Source organism: Macaca thibetana, chromosome 1 (genome assembly GCF_024542745.1).
Source record: "Macaca thibetana thibetana isolate TM-01 chromosome 1, ASM2454274v1, whole genome shotgun sequence".
Lineage (NCBI taxonomy): Eukaryota > Metazoa > Chordata > Mammalia > Primates > Cercopithecidae > Macaca > Macaca thibetana.
Window position 1 is genome coordinate 219,828,468 of NC_065578.1, and position 15,742 is coordinate 219,844,209.

At 36.4% G+C, this 15,742-nt stretch overlaps 1 pseudogene; it reads left to right on the plus strand.

Moving 5' to 3' along the window:
- The first annotated feature begins 13,005 nt into the window (after positions 1-13,005).
- LOC126943526 (olfactory receptor 2M3-like) lies at positions 13,006-13,946 on the plus strand (annotated as a pseudogene).
- Positions 13,947-15,742: the final 1,796 nt, after the last annotated feature.

A 15,742-nucleotide genomic window follows, 5' to 3' on the forward strand; every position in this document is an offset into this window, starting at 1 on the left:
ATATTGAATTGTATCCAATCTTTCACAGTGATAAGCTGAGACAGGTAACCACTCCTTCTGCCTCAAGTTGTACCACATTTCTCCAAGTAATATTGCACGAATAAAGTAGAACAACGTTTATAAAATTATTAGCACAAAAATGACGTGAGAAATGAAATCAATCGTCACCATGTTCAGCAGAAATTTTGGCACTAGCTTCCAACCAGTCTTGCTTGGGTTTGGTTAACTTACCTCTTAGTACTGATCTGAATAGTGTGTATTTTCAATGAGACTGTAGGTTCCTGGGAAGGCAAAAATATATACATATCTTACATGTTTTTATATTTCCATCATCAGAAGAAAAGCACCTAACATACAATGGGTATCTTTATTGTTATTGACAAATCAATGAAGAGACAAAAACTTAAATTTTTAGCCCTTGGGGAATCCATTCCCTTGTCTTTAATTATAAAAGTTTATATTACCTTCTATCTCCTCTCCTAGGTTGTGAAGCAGAATTAGCTTCCTTTTCTTGAAAATCCTACAAAGATAGTGATGACTCCTTCCTTGCAGATTAGTGTAAACTTTCTGAAACTTCTCCTGCCTCTCTCTCACTTGATGAGGTAAAAAATACCAAGTGCTTTCTGTGCAACTGGCACTGTGGTAAAAAAAAAAAAAAAAAAAAAAAAAAAAAAAAGGTTTGTAAACTCACATAACACCTACAACCATTGTGTATGTCAGATACCCTTATTAGACACCTGAATATATTATTATATATTATCTTTAATTATATTCTCATTTTTGAGCCAGCCTTGCATCTCAGGGATAAAGCATACCTGATCATGGTGGATAAGCTTTTTGATGTGCTGCTGGATTCAGTTTGCCAGTATTTTGTTGAGGATTTTTACATTGATAATCATCAAAGATACTGGCCTAAAGTTTTCTTTAGTTGTACCTCCCCCAGGTTTTTTTAATCAAGATAATGCTGGCTTCATAGAGTGAGTTAAGGAGGAGCCCCTTATTTCCAATTTTTGGGGATAATTTCAGTATGAATGGTACCAGCTGTTCTTTATACTGCTTGTAGAATTCAGCTGTGAATCTCTCTGGTGCTGGGCTTTTTTTTTTTTTTTTTTTTTTTTTTTTTTTGATAATGCCTAAATTTCAGAATTCGTTACTAGTCTGTTCAGGGACTCAATTTCTTCCTGGTTCTGTCTTGGGAGGGTGTAAGTACTTAGAAATTTATCCATTTCTTCTAGATTTTCTCGTTTATGTGCATAGAGGTGTCCATAATATTCTATGATAGTTATTCATATTTCTGTGTGGTCAGTTTTGAAGTATATGTATTATTTTTGTGGTGAGGGCACATAACGTATCCACTTTCTTTACGTTTTCAAAGAATACAATCATGCATCACTTATGACAGGGATACTAAGAAATACGTTGGTAGGCCAGTTTATCATTGTACAGGAATCCTAAAGTGTACTTTCACAAACCTAAATATGTACACACACACACACACAGACACACACACATTAAATGTCCTGGCATCATTATTATCAATTATTTCTCTTACTTGATCTGCAATGCCAATGGCAAGTGCTACCTATGCTGCATTATAATCCTATGGGATCGCCATCATATATACAGTCTGATCTTGACCAAAATATCCTTATGCAGTTTATGACTGTACAATATAATATCATTTACTATAGTTACTTGTTGTACAATATATCTTCTGTAATTTACTCCTCCTATCTAGCTGTAACTATGCATTTACTGACAAACATCTCTCTGCTTTTCTCTTATTGCAGCCTCTGGTAATCACTATTTTGCTCTTGACTTCCATGAGATCAACTTTTTTAGATTCCACATATGAGTGAGAGCATATGGTATCTGAAATTCTATTTCTGATTTAGTTTACATAATATAGTGTCTTCCAGGTTCATCTATGTTGTTGTAAATGGCAAAATTTCATTCCGGTTTATGAGTGAATGAAAATCCATTGTGTATGTATATCATGTTTCATTTATCCATTGATGGATATGTAGGTTGATTTCATATTTTGAGTAATTTTAAGCTGCTTCAAAAAACATGGGAGTGCAAGTATCTCTTCAACACCACAGTTTCATTTTCCTTAGATATATACCCAGTAGTAGCATTGCTGGATCATATAGTAGTCCTATTTTTAATTTTTTGAGAAACCACCATACTGTTTTCCATAATGGCTGTACTAATTTACATTGTCAGCAACAGTGAATAAGGTTTTCCTGTCCCCACATTCTTACCCACACTGGTTATCTTTTGTCTTTTTTTAATAGTCATTCTAACTGTGAAGTGATTATCTGTTCTGTTTTTGATTTGTATTTTCCTGATCATTAGATGCAGACCACTTGTTTTTACCTGTTGGCTACTTGTTTGCTTTCTTTTGAAAAATGTCTATTTAAGCCTTTTGACCATTTTTAACTGGGTTTCTTGCTTTATTTTCATTTATTTATTTATTTATGGCTATTAAGTTTCTTACATATTTTGGATATTAACCCCTTATCATATGTATATTTGGCAAATATTTCCTCCCATTCCATAAGCTGTCTCTTCACTGTGCTGATTGTTCCTTTTGCAGTTTACTGTAATCCTATCTCTCGGGCTTTGTTTTTCTTGCCTGTGCTTTGAGGTCTTATAAAAAGAATCCCCATATCAACGTCATCAAACATTTCCCTTATATTTTCTTCAAGTAGTTTCATTAATTTAAGTTTTCCATTTAAGTCATTAAGCCACTTAGAGTTAAGTTTTGTATATGATGAAAGAAAAAACCTATAATTTCATTCTTCTGCATGTGGATATCCAGCTTTATACAAAAGCATTTATTGGAGAGACTGTCCTTTCCCCAATGTATGTTGTTGGCATCTTTGTTGAAAATCAGTTGGTGATAAATGTTTAGATATATATCTGGGCTCTCTATTTTGTTCCAATTGTTTATCAGTCTGTTTTGGTGTTAGTAGTATACTGTTTTCATTATTTATATCTTTACAGTATATTTTAAAGTCAAGTAGTGTAATGCCTTTAGCTTTGTTCTTTTCCCTCAAGATTGCTTTGGCTAGTCAAGTTCTTTTGTGGTTCCATATGAAATTTAGATTTGTTTCTATTTTTATAAAGAATGCATTAGAATTTTGATAAGGATTTTATTGAATCTGTAGATTGCTTTAAGTAGTATGAACATTTTAATAATATGAATTCTTCCAATCCATGAACATGAGATATCTTTTCATTTAGTTGTATCTTCGGTTTCTTTCATCAGGGTTTTATAGTTGCTATTGTAGTGACCTTTTGGTCAAATTTATTTATTCCTTGTGATGAACTCCCTTAGCATTTGTTTGTTTTTATCTGCCACTTGGCAGAACAGATTTGCAGGGTATAGCATGCTTAGTTTGCAATTTCTTTTGCTTGTATACTTTGAATACGTCTCTCCACTTCCTCTGATTGCAACATTTTTGTTTAGAAGTTCACTTATAGCCTTATAAGAGATCCTTTATATGTGACAAGTTTCTTCTCTCTAGCTGCTTTTGAGAGTCTCACTTTGTCTTTGACTTAACAATTTGATTATAATGTGCCTCTTAGTATTCTTTTTTGAATTCATCTTGCTTTCATCCTTTGAATTTTCTGAATCTTTATGTCCATATTCTTTCCTAACTTCAGAAAATATTCAAATAGTTTTTTTTCATAAACTTTTTGTCTCTGTCTCTCTCCTCTCTTTCAGATACTCCCATAATTTGTATATTTGTACATTTAATGATGTCCCATATATTCCTTATTTTTGTTAACTCTTGAAAATTTTTTGTTTCTCTAGATGACCTGGTTTTTGAATTCACTAATACTTTCTTCTGCATGATTGTGTTTCATGTGGGAACTTTATTGAAATTTTCAGTTCTGTCATTGTGTTCTTCAGCTCCAGTAATTCTTTTAGTTATTTTTAAAAAAATGTTCTCTATTTATCATTTTAGAATCTCATTTGCTTCTTGCATTGTTTTTCTAATTTTATATAGTTGTTTATCTGTATTTTCTTGTATTCTTGGGCAATATTGCTGGTTTCTCTGATGTATGCAACGAATTGCAAATATACCCTTGGTATGATTACAACAAGTAACTAACTTATGACTTAGCCAAGGAGTATCTGTGTTAGTTTCACCAGCAATAAGAAGTGTGTCATTCAGAGTTTTATTTTCTTGTATCTTAGTGAGCTTTGTTAAGATTATCATCTAGAATTCTTTTCCAAGCAATTTATATAACGACATTTCCTTGGGATTTATTATTTGAGTTCATGAGCTTCCTTTGGTGGTATCATGTTTACCTCATTCTTTGTTAACATGTAGCCTTGTATTGGCCCCTGAGCACACGAAGAAGCACACTCCTGTTTTAGTCTTACAGACGGGCAACAAGTTAAGTCTTTTCCAACTAGGGCTCCTGACTGTTGAAATTGTTTCCATGATTGCAGTTGAGTGGGACTGGATCTGGGTATTGTGGTTGATACTAGTTCCGCAGTGGAGGCCACAGTTGGTGGGGTTATTCCCATGAACTAGACTGAGTGTATGTTGTATCTGGATCCTGAACGTACTGAACTGTCTCCAGAACCTTGGTCTGTGGGGCTGGTGATCTGCTCCAGGGTTCACAGATGGCTGGATTTTATTAGGTATGCTGATAAAGGTGACTTTCCCTAGATCTCTGGGAAGAGTCCCACTGAATCACCGGATGGGCCCCTGAGCTGGTTGCACTGCTTCAGTGTATGCTGAGACATGCTGGAGCTGAGACACAGAGATGTTTTAGGTCCACAGCAACAACGGAGATCTTCCGCTCTGTCTCTTGGGTTGAGGATAGGTATGTCTCCCAGTGGGTTCTTGGGTGAGTAGCTCTGATCTCAGGTGCAGTTGAGAAGACCTGGAGTCAACTCATATGGCCACTTCAAGGTCCACAATGTGAACAAAATTTGGGCATTATCCTTCAGAGGCACTACTGGATGTGCCTCTCTCTGAGTCCCCAGGTAGGCAGAGGTGGTCTCAGTCTGCAAACATGAGGCACCAGAACCAAAGTCAATGATATTTGAGAACCTGGTGAGAAACAGAGGTTGGCAAGCCTGCCACAGGGACTCTGATTGTTGCCTCTCCCTCCAGGACTCTGGCTGTATATAAATGCTCCCAGACCATAGCTGGGAGGTGCTAAAACCAAGCTTCAGGACTAATTCAGAATCTGCTATGGGTTCTATGTTGGCAAGCTCGACATGGCTGCACCAGCAGGCAAGAATCTAAGAAGTTCCTTATGTAGGCAGGATTGCATGTAGACTGCAGCTGAAAGAGGCTAGCTCTGATATTCAGGGCCCTTTCTAGAGCTGCTATTTTTGAAAAGCCAGAAATCCTCCCCAGTGGTTCAGATGAGTGAGTCTCCAAATAAATCCTCATGCCTTTGGGATAGCTTCCCAACTGCAGTGAGAGGAGCTGGATCTGAGATTAGGCCCCTTTAGAATCTGCTGTGGGATGAAGGCTGGCAAGCCTGTTCCAGCGGATGAGAATCGTACATTTCTCTGCAGTTTTCTGCAGAAGTGGGAGAGTTCCCTGACTATGGCAAACAGTGGCTGGAGTCATGACAGGGCCTTTGTCAGGATCTTCTTGGGGTCAGAGACCAGCAAGCCTGTTTCAGGGGCTTAGATGGGTGAGTCTCCCAGTAGTTTCCTACACAGGTAGGCAAACTCCCTGGGCTGCAGCAGAGTGGGGCTGGAGTTAAGACAGTGTCTGTTCAGAGTCTACTCTGGGACAGAGGCCAACAAGCCTGTCCTGGTTGCACAGAGGAGTGAGTCTCCCTTTTAGTCCTCTTGTGAACAGTACAAAGCTGGGACTAAAGCCAAGAGTAGCTGGAGGCAAGTTACAGGAAAACTTTCAGGCCCACTGCCGAGACTGACGCAGGCACGCAGATGGGTCTGTCTGCTGAGGCACTGCTGGGCATGATTCCTCCTGGACCCCTTGGCAGATGGTTTTGGTAACAGACACAAGGCTGAACAGGGCTATAACCAAGTCCTTTGGGGGAATAGGGCGATTTCCAGATTTGTACCTGGGAACCTAATTGGTGCGTCTGCCACCAAGGTGTGGGTCTTCACTCTCAAAACAACCTCCTCACAAAAGAGACCTTGATTTGCAGATGCGTGCAAAGTTTATGTGGTCGTGGTGGGATACAAGCAGGTGACCTCCTATGCTGCCATCTTGCTTGGAAGTTCATATTATTCATAAAAAAAGTGACAGAACTTTCTTTTTTAAGCATCAGTAAATCGTATTTTCAAGTTGGAAACTAAATTACATGAGGCTTTACGAGAAAAAGTGAATGATAACTTAAAGTACTGTAATTAAAGTCAAGGTACCAAATATCCCGGAGGAATTGAAAAATTAAATCACAGAGGACTCAGGATAATTGTGTTGCAAGGGTTATCTCTAGAAATTTAAACATTTTCAGCCATTTTGAAGCAACATATCCTGTTGAAGACATCGGAAGGTAAGGTTTAGGGATGGAGTATAGTCCAAAATATCTAAGGCATTCTGGAGTTCAACCACAGTTAATGAAATTGCATTTTGTGCAAAGGTTCTATATCAAAAATTATTCTGTTTTAAAGTCCTCCAAATAGGGAAGTAAATGCTTCATGTTAATCTGCAACACATCTCTTTATAGTCTCTGTGAAATTAAAGCAGCGTGTTTCTACATTTGTCACAGTTTTTGAAAAATATTAAATGAAATAATACCTGTGAACCTGCTAAGTCAACGTAAGGTATTATTTATAGCAATAGAAAATGTCGTAAGTTAAGAATCATTGTAAGATTCTCCAGTGGATCTTGTCTATTTGTTCATACTTTCAATTAATTACGGAGGATGTATGGACTCCATCGCTGTGTAAACCTCACTTGTTTAAGAGTACATAAGACATAAGCATATAGCTTACCAGCAATCTAGTAAGAAAAACAGTATATTTTCAAAAATATTTTCTGTTGAGTAACAGTGAAGCTTATTGGAAGATTACCAAAAAATGTGTGACAAGATGTATACAACGGTGGTAACAGTCATCTGATGAATGCCTACTGAGATACAGTTATTTTAAGGAAAAAATTTTAAAGAAATAACTCATTATTCTTTATAGCAATTCTGTGATTGATGGGAATTTTTTTTTAATCTCAGAGATATTATTTGACTTGCCTGGTAGCAAGATTGTTGGTTTTACAGCAGAAAGGTAAGCCCAGGTTTATCTAATTTGAAGGTTTTTGACATTTGCAGTTTGTGTAAAACAGACAGTGGCCACATGTGTTCTGTGAGTTGAGTAAGTCAGAGCTTGCTATATCTGCAGAATGATGAAGCAAGCATGGAGAAAAATGCATGTGTGCTGTCACTGGAAGAAGACATATGATTTACAGAGGTAAAGGATTATGGAGAAGAAAGATAATTTCAAGCAAGACAAACCTGAGAAAGACCTAAGCTCACATTTTTGTATCATAGAGATCTCTAAGTAGAAATGCAAAGGGTTTGTACTAGAAAAAGAGAACAGATGACTTGAAATAGAGGCTTGAACAATTTTCTGAAATTCCTCACAAACAAGATCAATAAGGAAAGTAGTATGTTCTGTAACAAAATGGAGACATTGAATGCCTTTAAGGAGAGTGCTATTAGTAGGATCAAAGGGTGCTTTGGAAACATTTAAAAATAATGTATTGTGATATACTGAAGAATATAAGATTAATTTTATCCGTAATCTCCAGGGGTACAGATGCAAAGATTTTTTTTTTTCCAGAAGTACTAATGAACCTTTTTAAAAGACACCAGCAATCCCTTTTGTGAGATGTGATTTGAAGTTTCTGTCTGTAGGCAGCGGGGTGTATGTGATGAATAATTTCTAAGTTTCAGCAAGGAGAGTTTTTGCATGCCATTTTTGTCTAGAATGTAGTACCTGGTTTTTGCATCTACGTTTGAAAGTGGGAGAGTGGGGTTGTTTGTTTTTTTCTTGTAAATTTGTTTGAGTTCTTTGTAGGTTCTGGATATTAGCCCTTTGTCAGATGAGTAGATTGCAAAAATTTTCTCCCAGTCTGTAGGTTGCCTGTTCACTCTGATGGTAGTTTCTTTTGCTGTGCAGAAGCTCTTTAGTTTAATTAGATTCCATTTGTCAATTTTGGCTTTTGCTGCCATTGCTTTTGGTGTTTTAGACATGAAGTCTTTTCCCATGCCTATGTCCTGAATGGTACTACCTAGGTTTTCCTCTAGGATTTTTATGGTATTAGGTCTAACATTTAAGTCTCTAATCCATCTTGAATTAATTTTCGTATAAGGAGTAAGGAAAGGATCCAGTTTCAGCTTTCTACTTATGGCTAGCCAATTTTCCCAGCACCATTTATTAAATAGGGAATCCTTTCCCCATTTCTTGTTTCTCTCAGGTTTGTCAAAGATCAGATGGCTGTAGATGTGTGGTATTATTTCTGAGGACTCTGTTCTGTTCCATTGGTCTATATCTCTGTTTTGGTACCAGTACCATGCTGTTTTGGTTACTGTAGCCTTGTAGTATAGTTTGAAGTCAGGTAGCGTGATGCCTCCAGCTTTGTTCTTTTGACTTAGGATTGTCTTGGAGATGCGGGCTCTTTTTTGGTTCCATATGAACTTTAAAGCAGTTTTTTCCAATTCTGTGAAGAAAGTCATTGGTAGCTTGATGGGGATGGCATTGAATCTATAAATTACCTTGGGCAGTATGGCCATTTTCACGATATTGATTTTTCCTATCCATGAGCATGGTATGTTCTTCCATTTGTTTGTGTCCTCTTTTATTTCACTGAGCAGTGGTTTGTAGTTCTCCTTGAAGAGGTCCTTTACATCCCTTGTAAGTTGGATTCCTAGGTATTTTATTCTCTTTGGAGCAATTGTGAATGGAAGTTCATTCCTGATTTGGCTCTCTGTTTGTCTGTTACTGGTGTATACGAATGCTTGTGATTTTTGCACATTAATTTTGTATCCATCAAAAAGTGGGCAAAGGATATGAACAGACATTTCTCAAAAGAAGACATTCATACAGCCAACAACACATGAAAAAATGCTCATCATCACTGGCCATCAGAGAAATGCAAATCAAAACCACAATGAGATACCATCTCACACCAGTTAGAATGGCGATCATTCAAAAGTCAGGAAACAACAGGTGCTGGAGAGGATGTGGAGAAATAGGAACACTTTTACACTGTTGGTGGGATTGTAAACTAGTTCAACCATTATGGAAAACAGTATGGCGATTCCTCAAGGATCTAGAACTAGATGTACCATATGACCCAGCCATCCCATTACTGGGTATATACCCAAAGGATTATAAATTATGCTGCTATAAAGACACATGCACACGTATGTTTATTGCGGCACTATTCACAATAGCAAAGACTTGGAATCAACCCAAATGTCCATCAGTGACAGACTGGATTAAGAAAATGTGGCACATATACACCATGGAATACTATGCAGCCATAAAAAAGGATGAGTTTGTGTCCTTTGTAGGGACATGGATGCAGCTGGAAACCATCATTCTTAGCAAACTATTCCAAGAACAGAAAACCAAACACCGCATGTTCTCACTCATAGGTGGGGACTGAACAATGAGATCACTTGGACTCGGGAAGGGGAACATCACACACCGGGGCCTATCATGGGGAGGGGGGAGGGGGGAGGGATTGCAATGGGAGTTATACCTTATGTAAATGACGAGTTGATGGCTGCTGACGAGTTGATGGGTGCAGCACACCAACATGGCACAAGTATACATATGTAACAAACCTGCACATTATGCACATGTACCCTAGAACTTAAAGTATAATAATAATAAATAAATTTAAAAAAAATAAAATAAAATAAAATAAAATAAAATAAAATTCAAACTCTTAAGCAAAAAAAAAAAAAAAAAAAAAAAGAAGGTGGGAGAGTGGTTTGTCTATTGGCACGATGCAGCACATCTAGGGCAGACACTGAGTTTAGTTACCAATATTGAAGGACTGCTTCTTGCCTCATTTTCCTCTCCTTTGCTCGCCGTTCCGCTCAGTTTCCCTGTAGCACCAACATTTCTTCTTTCAATGTGAATTGCCTTTTGATACTCTGTCTTTACTTAGTCAACATTTCTTCTATTCTCTCTTCTTCTCACTTTACTATCTCAAATTTCCCTTTCCTCGGAGTATCTTTGTAAAACCCCTTCAGCCTATAGTTATAATTATTAAAAACCCAAACTGTTTAAAGTTGAATCTTAGATTCAAAATGTTATGTTTTAAAGATATTTGAGACAAAGGTTATTAATTCCATATGACAAGAGATTTCACAAGAATTGGATATAAACTTGTGATTAAATTTTCACAAAATTTATAAACAATGTTGTATTACACATCATGATTTAAGCGTGCAACTCCAATGTCTACACTAACCCTTCATGCTAATATAGCTCTAAATAAATGTATGCTTCCTAATATCACTTAACTGGCTTTCACTAAGACGTTGCTTATGTGAGACTGAAGTGAAGGAGACAGCTGAGTGCTCAGAAATAAGTGCCTTGACAACCACAAAATACTATTTGCTTTAGTCTCCTCTGATAGGAAAGTAAAGGATAACTTGTAAGGCTGGCTTTGGCAAAAAGTGAGGTAATACAATGTAACACAATATAAATATATTCTATGCAAACTAACCTTGAAAATATTTGAACTATGAAAATATTAGAGGAATATATAGGCTGCATCTCTCTATCTGCTATACTGTAGATATTGTATTTCTTTGCTAGGAACTAACAACTGAAAAATGTTTCTCAATTAATAAGAGAACAGCTCGTCTTGATCGGTTCTACTATCCCACGCTGCTGTTCTTCAGGTGGGGCCTAATATGGGGTAAAGTGAACAGACGATTTTACATAAGTGGACAGAATGTGACAAGGTATAGATTTAAAATATGCCACAGTTTGTTGTTAATACAGGAGGCATGGAAAACATTTGTGAGAAAAAAAAAAAGATGTAAAATTAAACCTAATTAGAGTCAGGTCCTGTCATTGGTTAATAATGGGGACCAGGACATTTTAATTCCCTCTGTGATTCAAGCTATGGGTGTAGGGTTGTGGTTAAACAGAACAAGTCCCTGGCTAGGCAAAAAAACAAATAAGAAGACAAATACAGGTCAGAAGGTACATGATCTATGGAGTTCCTCAAGGTGCACAGCTTCCTTCAATTACTAATCTAATTTGTGGACTAATTAATTATGTAATTTAGATACAACTTGAAAGAATTGATGTTTAAGGTTCTTATTATCTTTCAAGGATGCAGCACATTGGATTGAAATATTGTTTTGTACAAAATGGAAAAAGCAGCATTGTTAGGAGCTGATACGTTAAATGTTGATTTTCCATAAACTTTTAGTATTTATGTTTCAAATATGGGGAGAGATAATTTCACACAAGTATAACAACATGGATGAACTTGAAATAAAAAATACATTTTGTTTATTAGAGGGACTGCAATTGAGTCAAGCAATGTGGTAATTTTCACCGGGCAATGTGTTAATTAACAAACATAAAAAATATGGGTATTTAAAAATGTGTCAGAGTTTTCTGTGGGATGTATATTGAAAGGTTTGCATTAGAATGAATGATAGAATGTTTTAGAAAATATAATTAGTAATTGTTTTAATAAAAGTGGGAAAAGTGAAAATATCTGAAAAAATTAAGTAGCATGTGTTAGTTTACACAATATGGGTCGAGTTTTTTAATAGCACTGTAAATGTGAAAAAGATTTTAGAGAATTTAGAACTGATTAGGAATTTGGATGTGGTGAACACTAGAGTTATAATTAGAATATTGTTATAGTCACAGAACTGGTGATTACTACATAGATCAAAAGTATTTAAAAAAATTAATAAGACAGTGTGAACAATTTGTTCAGAGGGTAACAGGAGAGAAATAAAGGAAGCCAACTCCTTAATCCGTGGAGAAAGGGCACAAGAATGAAACAAAATGAATGTAAAAATAGAAAATTAAAAATATGCTACTTTTTAGCCACAAGATTGCTCTTAAAAGGGTCTTTCTAAAGACCATGAAGATTTTTTTTCTTAAACTAGGAATAGACTGTACTCCCTCCAAAAGTATTTAATTTCAAATGTTTGTATTGTACGAACCATATCCCATGTAATGTTCTAAATACTTTAAAATCTAATTTTGTTTAGTCTTTATAACACCTTGTAATATAGATATTGTAAATATCAAAATTTATGGAGTAGAAAACAGGGATTAGAGAAAATAATCATCTAACATCACACAACTGAAAGAGTTTGAAATATGCTCTGACACTCTCGTGTAACCTGGTTCTTCAGGAAGATACACTATACCTGACTGTCTTATGGACACATTTAATTTTTAGAGACCAGGGCACATTGGTGAGGATCTTCTGCTGAAACTTACCGTTATTTGCAATAAGGATCAAGTAACATACTCCTCATGCTGATATTTTAATTTGTTCTCATTACCTGGCATTCAATGAATCATGTATCATTTTAGTATTTGTTTCCATCTACACTTTCCTAGATGGAATTTTGTTAGCATCATAAGGTGATGTGATTAGTTTCTGTGGGAAATATAATAGTAATGTAATGAAATTCCCCCAAATTCATGAGTCTTCTCATGATTTTAGTGTAATTATAAAGAGATAATCTACATTACATTTTTTAGTTGACTTTTTGCTCAACTAGATTATAGAACTCGAGAAAAATCCCATGTTTTTACTATGAAACCTATCATATGCATTAGCTATGTACTGTGCATTAAAAAATTCACATCGAGCTAAAAATAATTCTTAAATTTCCTAGTCTACAAATAAAAAATTTGATGCCCAGAGAAATAATTTCCCCATGTTTACATTTTGTAGGTGTGTTGTTCTCCGAGGGAAGTCCTTGATATTTCTGTAACATAATTCTGGTTATTTCTCACACACTGTATTCTCCATAGTGAACATATTGATCATGGCATGGGAGAATCAGACCTTCAACTCTGACTTCATCCTCCTGGGAATCTTTAGTCACAGCCCCACTCACACTTTTCTCTTCACTCTGGTCTTGGGCATCTTCTCAATGGCCGTCATGGGGAACTCTGCTATGGTTCTCCTCATCTGTTTGGACACCCAGCTCCACACCCCCATGTACTTCCTCCTCAGCCAGCTGTCCCTCATGGACCTCATGCTCATCTGCACCACTGTACCCAAGATGGCCTTCAACTACTTGTCTGGAAAAAAATTCATCTCTCTAGCAGGTTGTGGAACTCAGATATTCTTCTATGTGTCCCTACTTGGAGCTGAATGTTTCCTTTTGGCTGCAATGGCCTATGATCGGTATGTTGCCATTTGCTACCCATTAAGATACCCGGTCCTCATGAGACAAAAAAATCTGTGGTCTCATGGCTGCTTCTTCTTGGATTCTTGGCTCCCTTGATGGTATAATTGAAGTTGCCATTGCACTGTCCTTCTCATACTGTGGTGCCCGGGAAATACCCCATTTTTTTCTGTGACGTTCCTGCCCTTCTTACTCTCTCATGCAATGACACCTTGATGTTTGAAAGGATGATATTCATCTGCTGTGTAATTATGCTTCTCTTCCCTGTAGCAATTATCATTGCTTCCTATGCTCGAGTTATTCTGGCTGTCATTCACATGGGATCCGGGGAGGGCCGCCGTAAAGCTTTTGCTACCTGTTCCTCCCACCTCATGGTGGTGGGAATGTACTATGGAGCGGCCATGTTTATGTACATGCGACCCACATCTGAACGTTCACCCACCCAGGACGAGATGGTGTCCGTATTCTACACCATCCTCACTCCCATGCTGAATCCCCTCATCTACAGCCTCCGGAACAAAGAAGTGGTTAGAGGGTTCATGAAGGTATTTGGGAAGGGCAAGTCTGAAGAGTAAATTGCCTAACTATATTTTGCTTTTTTCTTACATACTTTGCTTCATGCTTAAATTTATGTATTGAATTAAAGTAATCCAGAACTTAATATGTACTCATTTGTATATATTTACAGGTAGCAGCATAAGATTGATAAATTGCAAAAATTGTTTGCATTCTTGTTCATTCAAATATTTCATATTTTGGTTGTGATTAGTTCAATATATGCCTATAAGTATATATTTGTTCCAACAGAAAATGTACCTCCGTATATTTTGTCTTTTTAATATCATCTAACAAATGAGAGACATCTGTCATAGTGCCTCATTGTTTGACTGCATATATTAAATCTGGTGTCTTTTAACATACATAGATTTATCCTTGAAAAACAAAGAATTCTACTAAGGTCAGTACCACACTTTGGACTAATCATTGTGTTAGTATGAATCACAAATTATTTATCTACTAACTTAAAAGTATGTCTTTAGAATCATTATAAAAATGAAATGTAACTTAGATGGAGAAAAAAGATATATAAGACTGAGGTTTGGGCATATTGTGCATGTCTTGTAATGGACGCTGTCTTCCTCCAGGGTGTTGGAGAATTGAGAAGATCTCATTTATTTCCTTCTTCCACAGGCATTAAATTATGCACAAGAGACTAAGCTGAGAATAAAAATTCTCTCAGTGTGAATTTTACATTCTTAGACACGCTAATCTTTATAAGAGTAGTGTACTGCAATCGCATAACATTACTTTTTTGATGGATTTATTAGTAATTTTATTGAATTTAATAAAGAAGTCTTTATTTTCTGAAGTCTTCATGTTTTCCGTAATTTGATGTATGGCATTACCATAGATGTTGTTGTAATGATATTTATACGCTAATGAATGTAATTATGGACATCCTTATATCTTTCATGAGAAAAAACTGCTATTCCCTAATATGAATATTAACCGATGTGTTAAAAAATCTATGGTAACATTCCCACCATATTAGCTTTCTTCTTCTGCATGACAAGGACTGCAAACTTAGCAGCTGTAAATTGCAACTATTCATTTTGTCACAATCTATATGGTCAGAAGTCTCTACATGTCTTGGCAGGGTATTCTGCTTCAGGTATTTTAAGATTGCAATCCAATTGTTGGCTTGGGCTGCAGTGTCATGTAAAGCTAAGAGTCATATTCCAAGCTCAAGTACTGGTTGAAATCTTTCATTTTTTTCAGCTGAATGACTCCAGGTACCTTGCTTTTTCAAGGGCCGCAGGAGAGCTTTTCTCATCTCAGGGAAAGCCTCAGTCCTCTTTTAAAGGTATTCCAACAGTCGAAATCAAGCTGCAATTGATTAATGCCAGTCCTGATGGGCTACGTCAAGTTTTAACCAGTTTAGATCAGTTTCAGCTGGTCACAGCCAGTTTGGACCAGTTCTGACCAGCTTCATGGTTAGATCCCTTCCTATAAACACCCTAAAAGAAAATCTAGGCAATATCATTCAGGACATAGGCAAAGGCAAAGATTCTATGACAAAAATAGCAAAAGCAATTGCAACAAAACCAAAAATTGACAATGGGATCTAATTAAAGAGCCTCTGCACAGCAAAAGAAATTATCATCATTGTGAACAGACAACCTACAGAATAGGAGAAAATTTTTTGTAATCTATTTATCTGACAAAGGTCTAATATCCAGAATCTACAAGGAACTTAAAAAAGTTTACAAGAAAAAACAAACGACCCTATTAAAAAGTGGGCAAAGGACATGAAAAGACACTTTTCAAAAGAAGACATTTATGTGACCAGCAAACATGAAAAAAAGCTCAA